This window comes from Rhodnius prolixus, unplaced genomic scaffold (genome assembly GCF_049639745.1).
Source record: "Rhodnius prolixus isolate KJV_2025 unplaced genomic scaffold, Rpr scaffold_6, whole genome shotgun sequence".
Taxonomy (NCBI): domain Eukaryota; kingdom Metazoa; phylum Arthropoda; class Insecta; order Hemiptera; family Reduviidae; genus Rhodnius; species Rhodnius prolixus.
In genome coordinates, this window is record NW_027411634.1 from 43828784 (window position 1) to 43852393 (window position 23610).

At 32.2% G+C, this 23610-nt stretch overlaps 1 long non-coding RNA gene across 1 annotated transcript; it reads left to right on the top strand.

Moving 5' to 3' along the window:
• The first annotated feature begins 12118 nt into the window (after nt 1-12118).
• LOC141460317 (uncharacterized) lies at nt 12119-17163 on the top strand. The gene is made up of 2 exons (XR_012461856.1): nt 12119-15596; nt 15915-17163. It is a non-coding gene; the product is annotated as an uncharacterized lncRNA (long non-coding RNA).
• The last annotated feature ends 6447 nt before the right edge of the window (nt 17164-23610 follow it).

The following is a 23610-nucleotide window of genomic DNA, read 5'->3' on the forward strand; positions in this document are numbered from 1 at the left end:
TTTTAATGTACATACATATATGTACATATGTTTGTTATTTGATTGATATAAAAAAAGAAATGTATAGTTTTATGGATGATAGTATGTAAATTTTTGAAGAATTAAATGAATGTAGTAAAGGAAAATTGTAATTTTTTGATTGTGTAAAAATAATGACATTGTTTATAAGAAAGTTTAGGTGTAGAAAGAAATAAGAGGAAGTCTGGCTGTGTGTGGTTGGGAAATGAAGGAAGTTGTTTGGTCCCCGCAAGGTTGAGGCCCCCCTGGGTCGGTTTTTTTTTGTCAGTACCGGTCCTCAGTTGGTAGCATTGGTGTTCTGGAGAGAGTGGGGTGGGTGGCCGGTGCTGTAGAGCTGGCCAGTAGTGATGGGCAGAACGAGTCCGTCTTTGGACTCGTTGGATTTGAATCAGTTCCAGGGTTGGAATCGATTCCAACAACTCGTTCACCGATTCCGGTCTCTGTACTTACCCTATGCATTAGTAAAAATGTCACGCAATTCATTAAAAAATATCATTAAATGTTAGCTTTCCCAGTTAATAACAAAACTATATTTCTTTAACACACATTGAGTACTATCCCTAATTTCCAATTGCACTGATAAATATAAAATTAACAACGTAACACAAAAATTAACATAAAAATAGACTAGTCAATTATAAAAATTAAAGCAATGATGTTTAGTCATTATCTAGCTTGACCACTGGAAGACTGGAGTTAACGTGCTTCAAGAGGATCCAAGGTAGAGAAACGGAAATGGGTAGGAAATTATTCCCATAAAAAAAATTCTAACCCTTCAAGCAAAATGATAATTACTCATAAATAAAGAAATATTTATTTACTAGGACTTGTATATCAAGCTTTAAAAATATTATCTTATTATCTTACGAAAAGAAAAAGCTGTGTGCTTAATCTTTAACGTAGCGCTGGACACTCTTATTCTTATCTTCATTGGGTAAGTTTAACCGTGTACATGACCGTGAGACAGTCAAAGTAACACTGAGCCAAAATTTAGTATTACCTAATTGGTTTACTTACTGCAGTATCCCTCCCACTCTATCACCAATTTCACAAACATTCATCGATTGGAAATAATTTTTAGTTAAATATTCGTTTTATTTGAATACAAAAAACATTATAACGCTTTCTTAAGATGATTTTAATTTTTAAAATTTGTTTTTGTCCATTACTCTTATATAATACGAAGAATTTCAAATAAAATATAATATACAAACACAATGATCTAGTATGCAGGTGGAGTCAGTCCTCGTTACCATAGCAATGGAACCGTTAAACAACTCCGGTTCCAGCTCCAGCAATTTCTATTGGCTAGATTCAGTGAACGAAAAAATGGAACGAGTCCGGTTTCAAAAGGATTTAAATCACTCCGGATTCGACTCCACCAACTCCAGTGGATTTAACCAATGAAAATGCTAGAGCTGGGCCGGAGTCGTTTAACGGTTCCGTTGTCATGGTAACTACGACTGACTCCACCTGCACACTAGATCATTCTGTGTTTGTATATTATATTTTATTTGAAATTCTTCGTATTTTATAAGAGTAATGGACAAAAACAAATTTTAAAAATTCAAATCATCTTAAGAAAGCGTTATAATGTTTTTTGTATTCCAATGAAACGAATATTTAACTAAAAAATATTTTCAATCGATGAATGTTTGTGAAATAGGTGATAGAGTGGGAGGGATACTACACTAAGTAAACCAGTTAGGTAATACTAAATTTTGGCCCAGTTTTACTTTGACCGTCTAGCTGACATGTACACGTTCAAGCTTACGCCAATGAAGATGAGAGTAAGAGTGTCCAGCGCTAAGTTTAAGATTAAGCACACAGCTTTTTCTTTTTGTAAAACAATAAGATAATATTTTAAAAGCTTGATATTCAATTCTTAGTTAATAAATATTATGAGTAATTATAATTTTGAAGGGTTAGAATTTTTATGGAATAATTTCCTACCCATTTCCGTTTCTCTACCTTGAATACTCTTGAAGTAAGTTAACTCCAGTCTTCTAGTGGTCAAGCTAGATAATGACAAAACTGCATTGCTTTAATTTATATTTGACTAGCCTATTTTTGGGTTAATATTTGTATTACGTTGTTAATTTTATATTTATCAGAGCAATTGGAAATTAGGGATAGTACTCAATGTGTGTTAAAGAAATATAGTTTTGTTATTAACTGGGAAAGCTAACATTTAATGATATAATAATATAATAAATTGCGTGACATTTGTTCTTATGTTTAATCGTTCCAAACCTTCTGCTGCCTCATTTTCATTTTTATTTGCCTAAATTTTTTGGGGCGGGGCGGAATCACTTTTTTTAAAAATAGGGATTTGAATCAACTCGTTCCACCATCGGACTCGTTCCAATGGAACGAGTCCGCTCAAATAGCCCATCACTACTGGCCAGTTCCCCCTTGACTGTGAATAAGGAAAAAAAGGCGTGTTAGCTTCTCTGGCAAAACGTAAGAATTGTGATTGTCTGTGCCTCCGGCCATATTGTGGCGTCGGTTAGATACGCAAAACCTTTTTTGACTGTATTAAGAACATTGTCAGCGGGCATTGGATGGTTGTACATAATTCAAAAAGCCATTGTACTTTTGAGGAAATTAACATTTGTAAGTTTTATACTTATCATTATCAATCAGAATTGTCTGACACCCCCGTCTGGGGTTCTCATGGTTTTGTTCCTCGATTTATGCTTTGAGACCTTGCATGGTCATTATAATTGCCTTTAGCACTGCTTACACGTTTTAAATTGTCCAGAATTGTATCCTCTACTCCAGTTCCAGTATTGTTTAGGAACTGCGTCTTATTTGTCTTGGACATAGTATTGTGAACAGTTTGTCTATATTATTATTCAGTTATATATATATTGTTAATAGCCCTGTCCCTATTTTTATTTAGATATATATCGCATATTATTTGTCTCGGACATATTATTGTAAACGGTTTGTCTATATTATTATTCATTTATATATATATATTGTTAATAGCCCTGTCCCTCTTAGTAATTAGTCATTTATTGCGTTTCATTTGTCTTGGACATAATTGTGAATATCCTTTGTTTATTAAACACGTATTGTTAAAAGCCTTGTTACTATAATTCAGCACATATATGTATATATTCAGTAGCAATTGCCTGAACCTACTATTGTCAATCTCCTTGTATGCATTATTAATCATTTATTTTTATTGTTTACTTTATTGAATGGACTATTAATTGATCTGTAATTAAATACTACAATTAGGCTTTTCATTGATAGAGGTATTTCAAGTGTCGGTGGCGTCCCCCACCCTCGATCCTTCCCTGACCAAGTTATATTGAAGTCGTCGTTCCTTTTATTTTCTGTACTATTGCCCCCTCCCCCTATTTGAAAATTCTTCAGAAGTAATAAAAGGTTTTGGAAGTTAGGTGGCAAATAATGTTTTAGAATTTTGTTTGGGTTAGTTAAGAGAGATAAGAGTTTTATATGTTAAAAGTTTTCTTTAGTGGAAGGAATAGGGTTAATTTATTTAGAGGACTGTAGCATTTACATGGGTATTGTTAGTGATGGGTCTCTTGGTATAGGTATGTAGAAGGGAAGGCAATGAATGAAGGGAGGCAGGCGTAGAGAGAGACGGACAGAAATATGGGAATGTGTGGGGAGATGTATTGGCGGAGCAGCGAAGAAGCGTGTGAGGCAGTGAGAGCAGTGAAGTAGGCAGAACAGGCAGTTAGCCGGCGCGGGCAGGCATATATGTAGGTAGCTAGTTGTAAAGCGATGCACACCAGCCAGCCAGTACATTGAGAGTGAGCTAGGGAGACTAGCTGTGTGGTTGGCTAGGAGGATTTCCTGGAAGGTTGAGATAAATGAAATAATGGTTTTTATGTAAGAGCAGTATAAGTTTGAAAATTGATTGATTAAAAAAATGAAGAAATGCATAGGTAAAGGTTATGTGTAAATTAAAGGGTACTTGTAATGAAATTTTGGGAAAATGGAAATAAAATAAAATAAAATATAATAGATTTAAAGAAAGGAAGAGAAATGGAGAATAAGGCAGACAGAGCAACATACTAGCATAGGTATTCAAGGTAGTTTTGTTGGAGTTTGATTTTGTTGAATTTTATGATTAATATTTATTTAATGGGGAAAAGAAGTGTTTTTTGTATTAAGGAGATAGGTAAGTATTGGAATAGTAGTGATTTTGGCTTAGCGGAAATGGTAGCTAGCTACGTAGGTAGCGACACTTGAAAAGAGATGTTTTCTTTGGAAATAACGTGAAGACACTGACTCCAGCAACTGTCCTGCTGGTGGCGCTAGTGTCGATTATCACTTGATTTATTGTTAAGAATGAAAAATAGAATTGAATAGAATTTGATATACACAAGTTTATTTGATAGAGGAGGAAAAGAGATGTAAATGAAAGTTGAAATGACTTCTGATTTATTAATTTGTTGCTATTAAGGTTACATACGCTTTTGAGGAAGTGAGTGAAGCATAAAAGTACATAAGTAAAATAAAATGAGAGTAATAAAAGTTGTTAAAAAAATGAAATAAAATCAATAATAATAATTATAAGTTGAAATAGGATAAGTAAAAGGGACATGGTTGGAAATAAAATATAAAGTTGAAAATAAGATAAAAAGTTATGAGGAGAGAAATGAAGATAAACTAAAAGAAAGTATTCTCCGAAAAGAAAACTTGTAATTCTAAGAGACTGTTTACAATAATTGTATATGGCATTTACCTGATGTTTAGATTTTATAGTTTTTAATTTTTCAAAGAGAATTAGAAATAAAGGAGGATGAAAAGGTGTTTGTAAAAAATTGGAAAGGAAGTAAGATGTAAGGTGATGGAGAGTTTTAGATTGGAAAAGAAAAAACATGATTGAATGTTGACAAGAAGAGGAGGAAATTAAGGAAATATCATTACAGTCAAATGTATATGTGGATCGGTTAAAATAAAGTTTTGTGCATTTTATTGTGCAAAGACGTATTTGAGTAATGAAGGTGAGTTTTATAAGATTGCAACCTAAATGGAAATACATTTGATTGATAGCTAAATTAGAGACATGTGTGTAAAATAGATTATATCTGCTATTGAAAACCTCTGATAGGAAGTTATTTATGAGTTTGCTGATGATGTTTTTCTTTTCTTTTGTTAAAATGAAAGGATGGTGGGTAAGTAAAAGATGGAATGCACCAATAGACGACATTGTGCTCTGAATGAAAGATATGCAAGTTTTATTATTATTTCTTTTGTGAGGATTTATTGAATATAAAATATTATAAGAAACATAAGGCAGACATGTACTATTCATTGTGAGTATTTTAATGAAGAAATTATAAATTGACTTTTAAAGGGAAATTATAATGGGCGAAAATGGAAATTGTTATGGAAGTAAGGAATTGGGAGTAGTTTTTGGAAGGTCTAGAGATTGTAATTGTACAGTTTGAAGCAAGTGGAGATAACTGTGAGCCCAGATTTGTGAGTAATAGAGTAAAGTGAGCACACGTCCTGATTTTGGCGGGACAGTCCCGCCGATTTTGAAACATGTGCCGCTTTTTAGAAAATATCTGGATTTCTTATTTTAAATGTAGTGTAGAAATTTATTAAGTATTATGGTGAATATAAAGAAATTAAAAAAGCACATAAAATGCATACAGAGTAGCAAGTAAGATTTACTCGGTGGTGTTGGATGATTGTCGTTACGTCTCGTACATTGGGATCGTCTAATTGGGTGACATTAAAAAATGAGATTTTATGGGAATATGTGTAAAAATGTTTTGAATATATTAGTAACGATTTTGCGAAAAATAATATTGTGAGGTGTGATTGGTAAAAAGATATGTTACAGATGAAAAAATGAAATGTTGCTGTCTGCAAATGTGGAAAGAGAGAAAAAATGGACGGAGTTATTGCTTGATTTTAAACAGAATAATATTGCTTATGAAAATATTTTGAAAATTGTGGAATTGGCGCTTTCCCTTGCAGGAACAAATGCAGCAAGAGAAGGTGTTTTTTCTAGTATCAATAAAATATGGACAAGTGAAAAAACGCAGTTGAAGAGTGCAAGTTTAAAATGTATGGATTAAAGTGTAAAATATAATTTGACCAATTGATGTGAAATATTTGACGACATTTTAATAAATGATGCGAATCTATTGGAAAATATTGACACGGATGAAAAATATGACGGTGAAAGAAAATGGTAATTTTTTTAAAATAAAAAATTTAATTTGATTAAAAATCATGATGTTGAAATTATGATTTTTTACAAATATTTTTATAGTTAGCAATAATTAATAATAAATAGATTTTTGTTAAAATATATGAATGTATAGAATAAAATATATATAACTAAATTGTAATTGTCATTTGATTCTATTTGTGCGGCTTTTTCTCAATGAAAATGTGGTCACTTTACAATAGAGCATTGTTGGTTTGAGGATAGAATTGAGTATGTAGTTTCTTTCTAGTTTGGTGAAGTGTTGCCGCAGAATTGAACAAAATAGACTTTACTTTATTGAATGCCAGTTTCTCTGCGTTGGCGAAGTACGAGTACTTTGAGGCGTGGAAATATTTACCATTAGAAGTAATAGGCACACCTAGGTAATGAAAGAGATGAAGAATTTGAATAGGCTTTGGTGAAAAGGTAATATTAGGGAATTTCTTTTTACGAGTACTGTTTGAAAAATGTATGATTTTACTTTTACTTGCATTAAGAGTGAGGTCTTTTAAACAAGAGTACTGTTGGAGTATGAGCAAGTGAATAAGAGTATTTGGAAAAAGAAGTATGTGATGTGCGTAAGGTATTAAGATGATCTGATTGTTGCGGTATATTGAAGAGAGGTAGCGCGTTTAGACTTGTAAAATTGTATCATATCGGAAGTAAATAGATTAAAGGGAAGAGGAGATAGAAATAAGTTTTGATTTAGAGTTTGTATTAGATAAATTAAAGGATTATTTGAAAGAATTGGGAAGAGTATTAATATTAATGAAATGATTTGAGAGCAGTTTGGGTGTTGGCCAGTAGTGATGGGCTATTTGAGCGGACTCGTTGCAGTGGTACGAGTTGATTGAAATGCCTATTTAAAAAAAAAGTGATTCCGCCCCGCTGCAAAAAATTGAGGTAAATTAAAATGAAAATGAGGCAGGAAGGATTAAAGATAAGAAGAAACGTGACGGAATTTAGTAAAATATATGATTAAAAGTTAGGTTTGCCATTTAATAAGAAAAGTATATTTGTTGAAGACACATTAAGTACTATCCCTAATTTGCAATTGCTGTGATAAATATAAAATGAAGAAGGTAAGAGAAAAATAGGCTACTGAAATATAAATTAAAGCAATGCAGTTTTGTGATTATCTAGCTTGACTGGAGTTAACTTGCTTCAATTGAAGAGGATTGAAGATAGAGAAAGGGAAGTATTGGATAGAAATTGTAACTGTTGATAAAATAACGAGGTAACGAGGACTGACTCCTCCTGCATACTAGATCAGTGTGTGTTTATATTTTATTTGAAATTGTTGGTATTTTATAAGAGTAATGGAGAAAAAGAAAGAAATTTGAAAAATTAAAATGATGTTAAGAAAGCGTTATAATGTTTTTTGTATTGAAATGAAAGGAATATTTAAGTAAAAAATATTTCCAATCGATGAATGTTTGTGAAATAGATGAAGTGTGGGAGGGATGGTGAAAAGGAGTGTAATAGGGGGGGGGGGTCAATTAATATAAAACAAAGTGTTGGACCATTCCAATTTTAATTTAGTTGAAGAAGGATCAGGGGTGGGAGACACCACCAACACTTGAAATACCCTTAGAAAAAATATAATTAATGTTTATTTTACAATTAAGGTATAAATGACAACGTTTACAATGCACTTAACAAAAGGAATAAAGTCTATATTACAATTAAAGAATAAATGACAACTTACAATGCACTTAACAAAATGAATAAATTCTATATTTAATTCTTTCTTAATTACTAGACACGGTATTGGGGATAATTATTCAAGGAACAATTAATATAACGAGAGTTCTGACTCTTTTAGCGCTAATACCAGGCACGGTATTGGAAAGGATAGTTTTGACAATGTATTAAATGTACAGGGCTGTGCACAGGGAATTCTCTAGTTACAAATACCATACAGGTATCCTGACATAAATTATTATTGGAATCATCAGAACCCCATACGGGGGTGGCAAGTAATTTTCTCTTAATAATGAATGTACAAGACTTACATACATGTCAGATACAGAAGGTACAATAAATGATAACAATATGGCCATTAAAGTCCAATTCTTAACAGACAATCTCTCCTCATTAGCACTGGTACATGTTCCTCCGGCGGAAGGACGCCATCAATTTGGCGGACCGATGCACAGCACTCAAAGTCAGTCTGCAGTTCCATCTCTGTTGAGGTGCCCAAGGGCAACTGAACTTCCTTGCACTGGCCACCATCCCCACTATGTCCAAACTACCAATGCTGCCAACGGACAATTGACGCTCAAAGAAAATTCTGGTCAAGGGGGGCCGCAACTCCTTGCGAGGATCCAACAGTACATGTAACTTGGTGGTCCTGACAAGGACCAGTTACAAAAATACATCGGCCCACAAATCGCTTATGGCGCTCCCCAGCGAGGAAACCACACAGTTGAGTGGCCCTGAAAAAGGGCGATCTCGATGTTGGGTATGGCCGCTCCGAGAATAGCTTGAAGACAGCGCGAGCCCACAGAATAAGTAAAGTGAGAGGCCCTGAAAAGGGCCGTAAGCTAATACCAGTCAACCGGCTTTGGGAGCCCCGGCAGTGTGGCCAGCACCCCGATAAACCCCGGTACCAATTGGCCTGGTCCTCGCTCGTATCTCACTCTGTGGTAGCGCTGGTGATTCTGCTTGCCTCTGTAGCTGGTGTACTAATGCGGCTCTGAATACTGCACTTTCTTCAATATATATGCAATAAGTGATGGATATTTTTTTTCTGGTCCGGTACAGAGATCCAGGTGGTTTTTAAAGTAAGGCCCAGTCAGCAACCTTCAAGCTAGTATAGCCATTGTTGATGTTTCCATGTTTAAAAATTTTCTTTGACTGATGCAGACACGGCCGATTCTGCCCTTTATATAGCAAAGCCGACCGTGCCGTGCGCTGGCGACGCGACTGTTTCGCTATCTCTGAACCGTCCAAAGAACCAAACTGCCATTCCAGAGTGTTGAGAAAGACTTTTAAAATGGGCTATTTGCCTCTTTTTCTATTTTTTTTTTATTTATTAAAAAAAACATAAATACATATAAAAATACATTGCTTATATTTACAAAAATTATGTAGCTGTTCAATTATATAGCAAAGTAAAGTTGGGGTTCCAACAGTGATTAATTGGTTAATGTTTTCGTTAGGGACTGCAGTTAAGAGATGATGGACATATTTGTACATAAATGGTATTTGAAAGGAAAGTTGTTTAAGGCAAGTGTGAAGTATTGTGTGATTATGATGTCCGTTAATATTGGGCTGAGACAAGTTGCGATGGCTACGCGGAAATTTTGTTTGTAGAAATGTTGTTTGTAGGAAAAATAGCCTCGGTGACAAGAATGTTTGAAAAGTTGTAGAAAGTTGTGAAGCGGTATCTGTGTATGGTGTTGCATTTTTTGGGAATTATGTTGAGTACTAATTGTGTACTCTTTAACAAAAACTTACAGTTTAAAATGTTAAGCATAAGGGTTGATTGAACGCCAAAAGGTACACAAATCAGCAAGTACCCAACATTTCATTAACACTTCATTGATATTATTTAAGTAATTTTACTGCATTAATTTTCATTAATATTTTTTAGAATTTATTAGATGTCACAGACGCTTATGCTGGCCATTTTCATCTACAAAATATTTGTTCCAAGTAGCACTGTAGATTGATTGTAATATCTATTTATCTATAATAATCAAACTAATAATAACAGGTTAAAAAGAAAAACGTGATAAAAAATAAAAAAAATTATTAGGCTAAAAAATTCAAAAACTTTATTCAAAAAATGCTTACACCAATATACATCAATGATTTTGTTTATTTTATTTATTTATTTTTATTTTTATTTTTAAATAAAAATCGTAGGTTTAAGTTCATTCTTCGATTAAACTAATTGTTACTTTATGTAGTAGTCAAACGTTGATAATTATAGATAATAATTAATCTGACTTTATCATAAATAATATAGTTTTCTTCAATTACATTTTCAATCTAGGTTTTCTTCCCACAATGTTGTACATACGTAATATAAAATAAATAAGTTATTCATTTTTTACTAGCTTGCTGCCTTCATCAAAGACTCGTTATGATGCATTTTTGGATTATTATTCAAGTTTTCTAAAATAAGAGAATTTAATAGTAATTGTTATAATTTGTATCATTTTGCTTCAGTAGAACATTTTTATGAAATGTATTTTCTTAAACTTGTACATCTCATTTTTGAAATTTTCTATTTATTTCATTTTTGCTGTTAGTATGAAGAAGTTTACATTAACGGCTAAGGGAAACCCCACCTCCTGCCCACATAGCTGTCATGGTTAAGTAAGCCATTCTTACGCCGGATCATACGAGAATCAAACGTATTTCATTATTGTATTTTATGAATTTTATAGTTTTTAATTGTTCATTTTTGGGTCTATTCATTCTCTTTAACTTAATACCACTCATTGATAATGAATGTAAGTGTTGTTTTCAATGGTAAAAATTATTCAACTATTTCACTTTTTACTTGATTTTGATTTACGGAACTTATTATTATTTATTATTTGTTGCATTATTATTCTTTATTTTAAAAAAAGTATTAATAATTGAAAGAAAAAGTAAAAATGATCAATTATAACTTCACTTGTAAATGTACGGGCATAGGGCCAGGTCATGCTTTCTATCGGATTTTGGTGGTACTGCACTGCTGCAATTGTGAGATGTGTATGGGAGCAATGAATAGATTTTTATTTTAAATTATGGTCAATAATGTACATATTTCTATTACTTCTTTCATTTATTTAAGATTAAATTATAATTTATGAATGCATTTATTTCTACAATTTTACTTTTGTTAATTGTATTAAAACTGTCCGATCGTCAAAAACTGCACGAAAAAGCGTAACGTTGAAAAACACCCAAATTTGACAATTTTTTTCTCTTTTTCTATAAAAGATAAAATTCCCAAATTTTCTTTAAAATAAAGGGCAAACCCTCCTTTATGACTGTAATTTTTTGCAACAATCCAGATCTAATAGGTTTCGAGAAAAAAGTTGCCGAAAATGAGCAAAAATGACATTTATAGAAATAGTTGTTGTCCTTCTTGTTGTTGTTGTTGTTGTTACCTTTTTTGTAAACAACGTAGCGCCTAATCGCGTGAACCGATTTTCATGAATGAGGTGTCATTCGATTCGGAATTTATGTAGATGTGCCTTTTGGGGGTCTCGACCCTGTACATCGAATGGGAGAGGAGTTAGCCCTCTTTATGTAAGGCCCCCTCCAAAATTATTATTACTAATTACTCATTAAAGATTTTGAATCGAACGACAATTTATTGATGAAAATCGGTTCACTCATTGATAATATTAACGATTGCAATACTTTCTCTTAGTAGGTGTAAGAGCATGATGGCACTTAACAGCCACGTAGAGGAGCTTTAACCACTTCTTCGTGCTAAATTTTATCAAAATCGGACTAAGCGTTTCAGAAATATTGGTAATAATCGTTTTAGAAAGGGCCTTACTTGTGAGGGGGAAACTCCCCTCCTTATGAGACATAGCGTCGAGACTTTAAAAGTGCAAATCTGTAGAATATTTCGATTGGAATGACACTTGATTGATGAAAATCGGTCATGAAAGTCGATAATTTTAAACGATTGCTATACTCCCCCTTAAAAAGTGTAAGAGCTGAAAGTCGCTCTGATGTTACGTAGGGTAGCCCTAACCCTATCATCCTACCAAATTTCATCATAATCGGGCCAAGATTTACAGAGTAATTAGTAATAATCATTTTGGAGGGGGCCTTACATAAATGGGGCTAACTCCTCTCCCATTCGATGTACAGCGTCGAGACCCCCAAAAGGCAAATGTACATAAAATTCCGAATCGAATGACCTGATTCATGAAAATCGGTTCGCGCGTTTAGGCGCTACGTTGTTTAGAAAAAAGGTAACAACAACATCAACAACAAGAAACAAGAGCAATTTTTGAAAATGCCGTTTTTGCTCATTTTCAGCAACTTTTTTCTCGTAATATATTAAATCTGGGTTTTGCCAAAAAAATTACAGTTATAAAGGAGGAATTGCCCTAAATTTTAAAAGAAATTTGAGAATTTTATCTTTAATAGAAAAAGAGAAAAAAATTGTCAAAGTTGGGTGTTTTTCAACGTTACGCTTTTTTGTGCAGTTTTTGACGATCAACCCTTATACAACTGTCCTACCGGACAGTTTTAATCTATGTTGGTTGCAGAGGGATGAAAGATGGAAGGAGATGAGTAAATGTTTGTGTGGTATTATGAATTTGCCTTTAAGTCGTAAGGAATTTTGAAGATTATACTGGTTGTTGGATAAGGGCTGTAGAATGTTGGGTAAATATTTGGTAAGTTGATAGGTGGGTGAACATATGAAAGAGATGATGGGCCTAAGAGGGAAGTTATGTTTATGTGTTTTAAGCAAGCGATAGATTATTGGAGCTAATGGGGAGTTGTTGATTAAGGATTTTGGTTCTAATGTGTTAATAAAGCAGTGATTGAAAATGCAGTTAATAAGTTGGATAGTGATTTTATTGATTGTATTGGTAGGATGGTTTTTGAGTTTTGTACATATTATGTATGTTTGTGGGAAATGAGTTGTAGGATTTTACTTTGATAATAAGTTTTTTTAATTGCTACCGTTTGATTAGTTTTGTGAGAGGGTAGGATTAATATGTCCGGGTTATTGGTTAAGTAAGTGTGTGTTTGGTTGGATAGTTTGTGAAGTAAGTGGTGTGTTTGTGTATGTTGTTGTTTGTGGTGCATGTACACAGTTAGTAATGGCGTTAATTGATTGCGATGGGATAAGATGCCTATCACTGTGTATTATGAATAAATAATAAGGTATATTGAAGGCTACTAATGAAATGAAAAGTTGTAACGTTTTTGACATTGTGATCCATGGCAAATTTAGGACAGAAATTGACTAAGATTTTGAGGAATTGCAGTGTGAGTTAAATTGACTAAGGAATTTTCTTTTGTTAGCAGAGATTGTTTCTTTTGCTATAGCAGACTTAACTTTTTGATGAGATTTGTTTTGTTGTGATTAAAAATTTGATTGTGGGGTGATAGTTGTGTTGGTTGAAAATGTTTTATGATATTGGCTGGAATAAGTTGATGTGCAGGAGATTTGTGTAAGTGAATCGGTTTGTTGATTTGTTGAAGGTTGCAATAGCAGATTTTAATTTGAATATTTAAGAAGCTTTTTTGAAAGTTGTGTGTGGACTTAATGATAGATTGCGTAAATTTGTGTACATGACTGGCCCACGATTTCAATAAGATTCAAGAGCAAATTGGAGAGTAATGTGTTTGTAAAATGGCATATTAGCACTAATATTTGTGGCTGTTAGTTTGTGTAACTCAAGCAAGCCGCCTAGCGACGTAAGTTTGAATAATTATAAAGAATTTATTGTATTTTACTGTTTATTTTTGTATTACTGTTTTTTTTTTCTATGTTAGTGACTGAAAATTGTTTTGTATTTGTAATATGGAGGCACTGAAGAGGACAATATATTTGTGGAAAGGTTGGGAAAAAGAGGAGTTGTTTTATTTGAGCGATTGATGGGAAATGTTGGATGGTAAATTGTTGATAATTTGTTATATTTGTATTAGATGGTTATTTTATGTATTTTGTTGAAGTGAAAAAAGTATGTAGGAAATGGATGTAATAATTTAGAAGAAAGTGGAAGAGAAGAAGTTGTAGTGACAAATGATCGATATGTAATGACGGGTCGATATGGACATAGCAACGTGGAAAAAAAGGTTATAGAGTAACCTAGCTGGGGTGAGCAATATAAGTTTATTTGTATTATTATTACAAAAATATAGTTTTCTATCGAGCTGTGTGTTATTTCCTTGTTTGTTTCACCACATTACAAAAAAGTGATGATGGAAGGTGAAAATTGTGAAAAGTAGGAAAAAGGAAATGTTAATGAGTTTGTTTATTGAAATTTGATGTTTTTCTCGTTAGTTGGAAGTTAAATTGGTTGTTGGATGTGTTAGTGAAGCATTAAAAATATGTAATAATAATAAGGAGAAGGATATGATGTATAGTAAAGTAAAGTATACATTTGTAATAAGTTTTATGGAAGGAAGTAGTTTTGTTGAAGTAGGAGTGAATTATAGAGAGGAAGTGAGTAGATGAAATTAGAATTGAGAAATGAATAATTTATGGTGAAGAATGAAGTGAGCATATTTTCATTGAGACAAAGCGGGACAAATGAGAATTAGAATTTAGTTATATATATTTTATTGTATACCTGCAGAAAAATGTATTTATTATTAATTGTTGGTAACTGTTGTATACTTATGTGGCCGAGGGATGTAGTCCAGTATAGAAGGTATTTTTTTTCACCGCTCGAAGGTACACGTAACTTGGTGGTCCTGACAAGGACCAGTTACAAAAATATATCGGCCCACGAATCGCTTATGGCGCTCCCCAGCGGGGAAACCACATAGTTGAGTGGCCCTGAAGTGAGTGAGAGGCCCTGAAAAGGGCCGTAAGGTAATACCAGTGAACCGGCTTTGGGAGCCCCGGCAGTGTGGCCAGCACCCCGATAAACCCCGGTACCAATTGGCCTGGTCCTCACTCGTATCTCACTCTGTGGTAGCGCTGGTGATTCTGCTTGCCTCTGTAGCTGGTGTACTAATGCGGCTCTTTCTACTGCACTTTCTTCTTTCTTCAATATATATGTACCGTCGAAAGAAGCAAACTGCCATTCCAGAGTGTTGAGAAAGACTTTTAAAATGGGCTATTTGCCTCTTTATCTATTTTATTTTTATTTATTAAAAAAAACATATATACATATAAAAATACATTGCTTATATTTAAAAAAATTATGTAGCTGTTCAATTATATAGGAAAGTAAAGTTGGGGTTCCAACAGTAACTACGTATAAAAATATTTGTAAAAAATAATATTTGAACATGATGATTTTTAATGAAATAAAATTTTTGATTTAAAAAAAATTGTGATTTTCTTTGACGGTGATATTTTTGATTGGAGTGAATACTTTGCAATAGATTGGGATCATTTATTAAAATGTGTTGAAATATTTGACTAGAAAAAAAGATGTTCTCTTGCTGCATTTGTTGGTGGAAGGGAGAGCAGGAATTCTAGAATTTTCAAAATATTTTGATAAGGAATATTATTGTGTTTAAAATGAAGGAATAACTCTGTCCATTTTTGACTGTTTCCACATTTGCAGACAAGCCTTTTTACCAATGACACCTCATGAAAAAGATAATTTTGGCAAAGTTACTAATATATTGAAAAGATTTTGCACATATTATGTGAATTAAGCCGAGACGTAAGGACAATGATGGAACACCAGCGAGTAAATCTAACTCGGTACATTGCCTGATTTAGTTTACTCTGCATGCATTTGATGTGTTTTTTGAATGTATTTTTTATTTATTTATATTCACCATAATTTGTGTTTTGTTGTATTGTGATGATTTTTGTTGGAGAATAAAAGATAATTGAGTTGATGTAGTTAAAGAAGAAAGTTGATATTGTATTTATGTAGATTGAATATAATGGAAATGTTGTTATTATTATTGTAAGAGAAATAGTTGTTATGAATTTTGTTTTAAGTATGATTTTTGAATATGAGAATAAATGATTAAGTGAGTATTTGAAGAAATAAATAATGTTGAATTGTTTTAGGAAAGAAGGGTGGTGAAGTAAGAAGGAGCGAGTATAAAGCCCGACCCCAGCCCGGTGAAGAGGCATTTGACTAGTAAGGGAGAATACAAGCGGAACGTAGATTTAATTGTAATTTTTGAATAGAAATAAATTTGTGATAATTTTTTTTTTGTTTAATAATTTAGTTAAAGTCGATGGGATTGTTTGATGAATGTTTTTATTATGAAAAAAGTAAATGAATGAATTGAATTTTGATATATGTAGATAGAGTGCGTAAGAAAAGTTTACATATTTGTGTTTTATCTCGGTGGGAAAGGATATGTGAAGTGGGTTGTTTGATTAATGTTTGGAATGTTAGGATATGAAAATGGTTGATTATTTAATTTAAGTATTAATGTGCGTTGTGACACATGGAATGGTAGAGGAGTTAGCCCCGTTTATGTAAGGCCCGATGGAAAATGATGATTACTTAGTGATGAAATTAGTGTGTAAATGTTGGGCCGATTATGATAAAATTTGGTAGGGTTAGGGCTCCCCTACGTAAGATGAGAGCGACGTTGTGCTGATACAGTTTTTAAGGGGAAGTATAGGAATGGTTTTAAATTATGGACAAGTGAAGAGATTTGAATGAATTGGAATGTAAATATTGTGGAGATTTGCACTTTTAAAGTGTGGAGGAGGGGAGTTTGGCCGACCGTTTGTAAAACTATGATTAGGAATATTTGTAAAAGGGTTTGTGGGATTTTGATAAAATTTAGCAGGAAGTAGTGATTAAAGGTGCTGTAGGTGGCTGTGAAGTGCGATGATGCTGTTACAGGTACTAAGAGGAAGTAGTGAATGAGTGAAGGGATTTACATGAATGAATTGTGGTTGGATTGAAAATGATTGCCTTTTAGGGAGCAGTAGTGTAATTGGAGTTTATTTTTGTTACTGCTTTTAAAAGGAAGTAGTGAAATGGGAGTTTAATTTTGTGTATCTTTTGGCGTTTAATCAACCCTTATAGTTGAGTTTTGAAAGTGTAAGTTTTTGTTGAGGAGATACATATATTTAGTAAGAATAGTTTGAGATTTTGACTGTAATAAGTGTTTATTTTGAAAATTTGTGAAATATTGTGGGGTATGTAGACACTGTATGTATATTATAGAAATTTGTGAATATAGAAATATAGTTGAGAATTTGTATGAATGTATAAAATTGATTGTACATTGATGAAATATGATGAAGAAAGAATTAAAGTATGATGTGTGTAGTGAGTGGTATGTTTTGTGAGGGAAGTAGAAGTGGTTGTGTAGTGTGTGAAGTTTGATTGAAATATGTTTGAAAAAAATGAATTTGGTTGTTGATGAATGTGTGTATAATTTGAGGAAAGTTTGTTTGTTTGTTGGTTGGAGTAGTTTATTTGATGCGTGATTATGGCGCGAGTTTGGTGAAATTGTAACCAGATGGAAGGTTTGAGTGAGTGTGTTTTGGTTGTTTAATGTTTTTGAATGTAGTGAAATTGGGTATTTTGATTAATATTAGTGTTTAAAGAATAGTACTGTTATGATTAGTTGTTTGTATTGATTATGAATATTGAGAATATACTATGTTTGTTATTTGATTGATATAAAAAAAGAAATGTATATTTTTGTGGATGATACTATGTAAATATTTGAAAAATTAAATGAATATATTAAAGGAAAATATTAATTTTTTGATTGTGTAAAAATAATGACATTGTTTATAAGAAAGTTTAGGTGTAGAAAGAAATAAGAGGAAGTGTGGCTGTGTGTGGTTGGGAAATGAAGGAAGTAGTGAAAGGTTTTGGAAGTTGGGTGGAAAAATAATGTTTTATAATTTTGTTTGGGTTAGTTAAGAGAGATAAGAGTTTTATATGTTGAAAGTTTTGTTTAGTAGAAGGAATAGGGTTAATTTACTTGTAAGATTGTAGGATTTACATGGGTATTAGTGTTGGGTGAGTTGATGTAGGTATGTAGAAGGGAAGGCAATGAATGAAGGCAGGCAGGCGTAGTGACGGACAGAAATATGGGAATTTGTGGGGAGATGTATTGGCGGAGCAGCGAAGAAGCGTACCAGGCAGTGAGAGCAGTGAAGTAGGCAGAACAGGCAGTTAGCCGGTGCGGGCAGGCATATGTATAATGTAGCTAGCTAGTTGTAAAGCGAGGCACACCAGCCAGCCAGTAGAGTGAGAGGGAGAGTGAGGTAGGGAGACTAGCTATGTGATTGGCTAGGAGGATTGTGGTTGAAGGTTGAGATAAATGAAATAATGGTTTTTATGTAAGAGCAGTATAAGTTTGAAAATTGATTGATTAAAAAAATGAATAAATGCATAGGTAAAGGTTATGTGTAAATTAAAGGGTACTTGTAATGAAATTTTGGGAAAATGGAAATAAAATAAAATAAAATATAATAGATTTAAAGAAAGGAAGAGAAATGGAGAATTTTGAATGATTTTGTTGAATTTTATGATTATTATTTATTTAATTGGGAAAAGAAGTGTTTTTTGTATGAAGGAGATAGGTAAGTATTGGAATAGTAATAGCGGAAATGGTAGCTAGCTACGTAGGTAGGGACACTTGAAAAGAGATGTTTTGTTTGGAAATAAGATGAAGGCAGTGACTGGAGCAACTACTGTCCTGCTGGTGGCGCTAGTGTGGATTATCACTTGATTTATTGTTAAGAATGAAAAATAGAATTGAATAGAATTTGATATAGACAATTTATGTGTTTAGTTTATTTGATAGAGGTTAATTTATTGCTATTAGGGTTACATACGCTTTTGAGGAAGTGAGTGAAGCATAAAAGTAGATAAGTAATAATAATAATATTAAGGAGAAAATATAAAAATAAGAATAAAATAGAAATACAAAAGTAAAATAAAATAAGAGTAATAAAAGTTTTAAAAAAAAATGAAATAAAATGAAAAGAAATAATAATAATAATAATTATAAGTTGAAATAAGATTTGTAAAAGAGAGATGGTTGGAAATAAAATATAAAGTTGAAAATAAGAAAAAAAGTTATGAGGAGAGAAATGAAGATAAAGTAAAAGAAAAGTTGTAATTGTAAGAGACTGTTTAGAATAATTGTATATGGCATTTACCTGATGTTTAGATTTTATATTTTTTATTTTTTTAAAGAGAATTTCTTTTGGAGGATGAAAATTGGTTGTAAAAAATGGAAAGGAAGTAAGATGGATTGGAAAAGAAAATGCATTATTGAATGTAGACAAGAAGAGGAGGAAATGAAGGAAATATGATTGTAGTAAAATGTACAGTGACTGGCATTAATACTACATAGAAAAGTTTGTATTTTTTTTGTTTTAAATAACATTAGCAACATGTGTAGAAATTATATATAAGTATAAATGGATGAAATTGCAAACTGTTGGGTAGGACTTTTTGAAAAAGTGTAAAATAAGGCTGTGAAAAATATTGGGACACCAGAAGTGGTAGAGTTTAAATGTTGAATATTTAAAATCTGCTACTATTTTGACTTACAACAGCCCTGAAAGGATGAGGCATGGATGAAAGAAGTTTTTGGTTAATTAAGGTGGTGTTTTTTGCCATTCTTGCAGGAAACATGGTTTTAATGAATTTTTGTTAGATATTACTCGTTTGCTTAAAGCACTAGCTAAATATTGGCATAAATGTTGAATGGTATTAAGATGTGGAGACTGCGGAGAGGTTTGTAAAACTTTTGGGCAACTATATATTTGGGGTGGTTATCTTGGTAGAATTTAAAAGAGCCTAAAATACGCAATTTTTTGTCCCTTTTTTTGAAATAATTTTTTAATATATTACTATAAACCATGAGACTGAAAAAGATAAAATTTTGATTAATCGCTAGAGTATATGATTGCAAAAGTGACTATTTGCATTAAAATATTTTTCGGCAAATTTATAGGATTTATGTTACTGACAAAAGAATCCTTGCAGGCTACCCTACGATGATAGTGGAGTTTTCTTAGCACTCTGCGAACATTTTTTGCTCTGTGAAGAAGTGAAAAATTTGACATTGAAGTTTGGGAGCACTAAGTCGGTGATCTTTTTGAATTCTTTTAATATATAACGCTGCTATATATATTTACAAATTGTATAAATATTGGGGCAAAAGCTTGGACAAACTATGAATTATAATAGTGTGCCAATATTTATGAGAGGTAGAATTTGCACTTATTATTATATATATATTTTTTTTTAATCTACCAAAACATTTTTATGTACTTGATAAAATAGTTTTTATTAATTAATAGTAACTATAAAATGAAATGAATTTATAAAAATTTGAATAAATTCGGTGGCACTTTTAATTTTGGTGAATTTTTAACTTGTGTATGTACTGTCTGTCTGAATATTAATGGGAGTGACTGTATATGAGGATGGGTTGAAATAAAGTTGTGTTTATTTTATTTTATTGTTGATTTTCCAGTGGAACGAGTTGATTGAAATGGGTATTTTAAAAAAAAGTGATTCCTCCCCGCCCGAAAAAATTGAGGGAAATTAAAATGAAAATAATGAATACTGTAGTGGTTTACACTAAAATAAAAGTGACTTGAGGCTAGTATGTAGAAGTTGACTGACACTAGCAATTTGATTGGTTAAATGGACTGGAATTGGTGGAGTTGAATGAGGAGTGATTTAAATGTTTTTGAAAGCGGACGGACTGGTTGGATTTTTTGGTTGAGTTTGTCTTTAGACAGAAGTTGGGTATTAACTTGGTTAAAATTATGGAAGAAAAGTGTTTAGTTTGAATTAATGGGCGATCTAATTGAGACAGTCCGTGACAGTTTACTTTTTGAAGTTGTGTTGGGTGTTCCGTGATAGATTTGGTTTGGGCAAATGAAAAGTGTATTAATTTTATTGATGATTTTTATGTTAATGATAAGGTAATTAACTGAGAGCATTTGCCTGTTGTTTTGTCCTTAAAGTTACGTGGTAATATAAAACTAGGTAAAAACTATTTGACTTGCTGAAAATTTGTATGGAATTGAAAATTAAGTGAATTGTAGCATGAGAAAATGATTTGTAGTAAACATGTGCAAGTAGATTTTGCTTTGGAAACAGCAGATTGCTTGAATAAAAAGTGAATAAAATCGATTGAGAATCATGCCTGTGAGGTTGGTATGTTTAAACATGTGAAATATGGTGAAAATAATTTGAAAAAAGCATGGTTTGACTGGGAATGCTATAAGTGTAAAACTTAGTTGAAAAAAATGATAGAAGCTGGAAATGTAATAAATAAGTTGCAAGCGTATATTATTTGTAAAAAAAACTATAGGAATGTTATAAAGTTTAAAAAACTTGAGTTGTAGGAAGATATTTGTAACAAAGTTTGAGATTGTAGGAAGAGTTGAGACTTTTGGAAAAGAATAAAATATACTAGAAGATACGAGGTTAAAATGCCTTCTCCCATTGCTATGGAAGCTTGGAATACCTATCTATTAAATTGATACCCTCCTAATATTTATTTATTTATTTATACTACATTAAAGCCTGAGGCTTATTGTAGGGAGTTGGGTAAAGTATTTACATAAGTATTTAGAAAATTGAAGAACATAAAATAAAACAAAAAATGAGATTACATAAAAAAGAAAGAGAAAGTAACATCTTTATCAGTATAATAACTTAGATAAAATAAAACCAATACTTAGTAATAATAATAATAATAATATTACAAGAAAATAATCTAAATGAACCAGCACAGGATACTAAATGAATTTTTGAGTATTATAAAATCACACATTTAGGTTTATACATTTTTTTTTTTTATAATCAGTTAAATTTGTAACTTTAATTTGCTTAAGTTAAGGCTGCTATGAATATAGAAGTAAATATGATTGAGTTGTTGAATAGAAACAATATCCAGTATGGTGATGACATTACTACAGTCGTCCACATTCTTTATATATTTACTTAAATATTTAGTTCTAGCTGTAGAATATAAAGGACAGTTTAGCAGAAAGTGAAGAATATCCTCTCTATGTGGAAGTGAGCAACAACGGCATTGTTCTTTGTGGAAAATAAACTTTTCACCTTTAATGTATAGTCTGGTATGGTGCTTGGAGGCTAAACGTAACTTACAGACAGCTCTAATTTTGTTAATATGAGTGTTAAATAATATATATGAGTAATGAAAATTGAAATAACACAAACTTGTATAATAATTATTATAACTAGAACTGATAACTTTGTCAATATCTTGACTTAAGAAATTGTTACTGTACGCAAATACCATATTATGAAATTCACTTTCAATTAACTTGACATGTTGATCATCAGATCTGCCAATAGAGGTTAAACAGTTTCTGAAGTCATGGGTGGAGTTAAAGGGCAAGTGAAAAGTATGGAAGAGTGCAGCTAGTCTGTTGTAGCAGATCTTAGGGGTTCTATCATGTGACATATTAAGCAGACAGACCCACCATTTGAGCATTCTCTTAAATATCTTGAATTGGGTGTGAATACGGCCAGTCTCGAATCTCACATACGAGTCTGGGGTTGATATAGCTGCTAATATTGAATACGATTACTGCTTGAAGTTAGATGTTAGTGAGCCTCTCTTAGACAATGCTATTAATGCTAATGAAATGGCAGGTTGTTTAAAAAGATGTAAACTAGGTAAAGCTGGTGGGCAAGATGAAATAAATGATGACTTTTTTTATAAATTGACCTGAAAATTGGCTACTTTATTTGGAAGTGTTTTTTTAATAAAATAATGGAATGTGAAGATATTGGTGTAAAATAGTGATGTTTATGTTGGATAAAAAAGGGGATAAAATGTGCAGAGATAACTACAGGGGTATTGGTGTGGTTAAGATTTTGACTGAGATAATTTTAAGTAGGAAAATGTAGTTGCAGAGTTTGTGAACTGTATAGCTGAGATAAATTATGGTATTAAAAAGAGAAATGTTGATTGTCTTTTGGTAGACTTGCAAAGAGCATTTGACTGGATTTGTGAGTATTAGAGATAATAATGGATATTGTATAAAGGTGAAGCTGAAGGAAGGAGTAATTGAGGGAGAAATTTTGAGTGCCATTTTTTTTAAGCTATTCGTATCCGATTTGGAGGGTTATTTGAGAATTGGAATTGATGAGAAAAAGGATATTATCCTATTGGGTTTTTGGAGATAGCCCCTCCGATTTAAGAAAGAAATGAAAAGTATTAGAGTGCTATTGAAGCTTAAAGAAATTGCAGGTTAATAGAGGGAAAGTTAAAAGTTGTGAAAATGTTTACTTTGGTTGTTCCATGCTGGAGATGGTTTGCTATTTTAATTATTTGGGCATTACATTTTCTAGATGTTGACTTTTTAAAGAGGCTAAAGATGAAGGAAGCGGTTAGGAAGAGTGAACTTTGCAATGGGCTGATTGTTTAATATTTTTTAGAAAAATAATTGAAAATGTTGGGAATGAAGAATGTATCTTTTTAATTGAATAATTAGAAATGCTGTGCTGTATGGATGGTGCTCCCGTGTGGATGATTTGGATGCTGTAGAATGTAGATTTATTAAAAGAAGGTTAAATGTTAACCAATGTAGTGTGAAAATGTGTTTTTGAACATTGGTGAAGGTTGACAGTGAAAGGATGAATGATAAATTGAAGTGGTACTGACAATTGCGAAGTTTAATTAATAAATTGATTGCATCCTTTGTGTGGCGAAATAATTTGAGTAAATCTGATTTAGACTGTATCGTTGATAGATATAGGGCTTATTTATTTAAT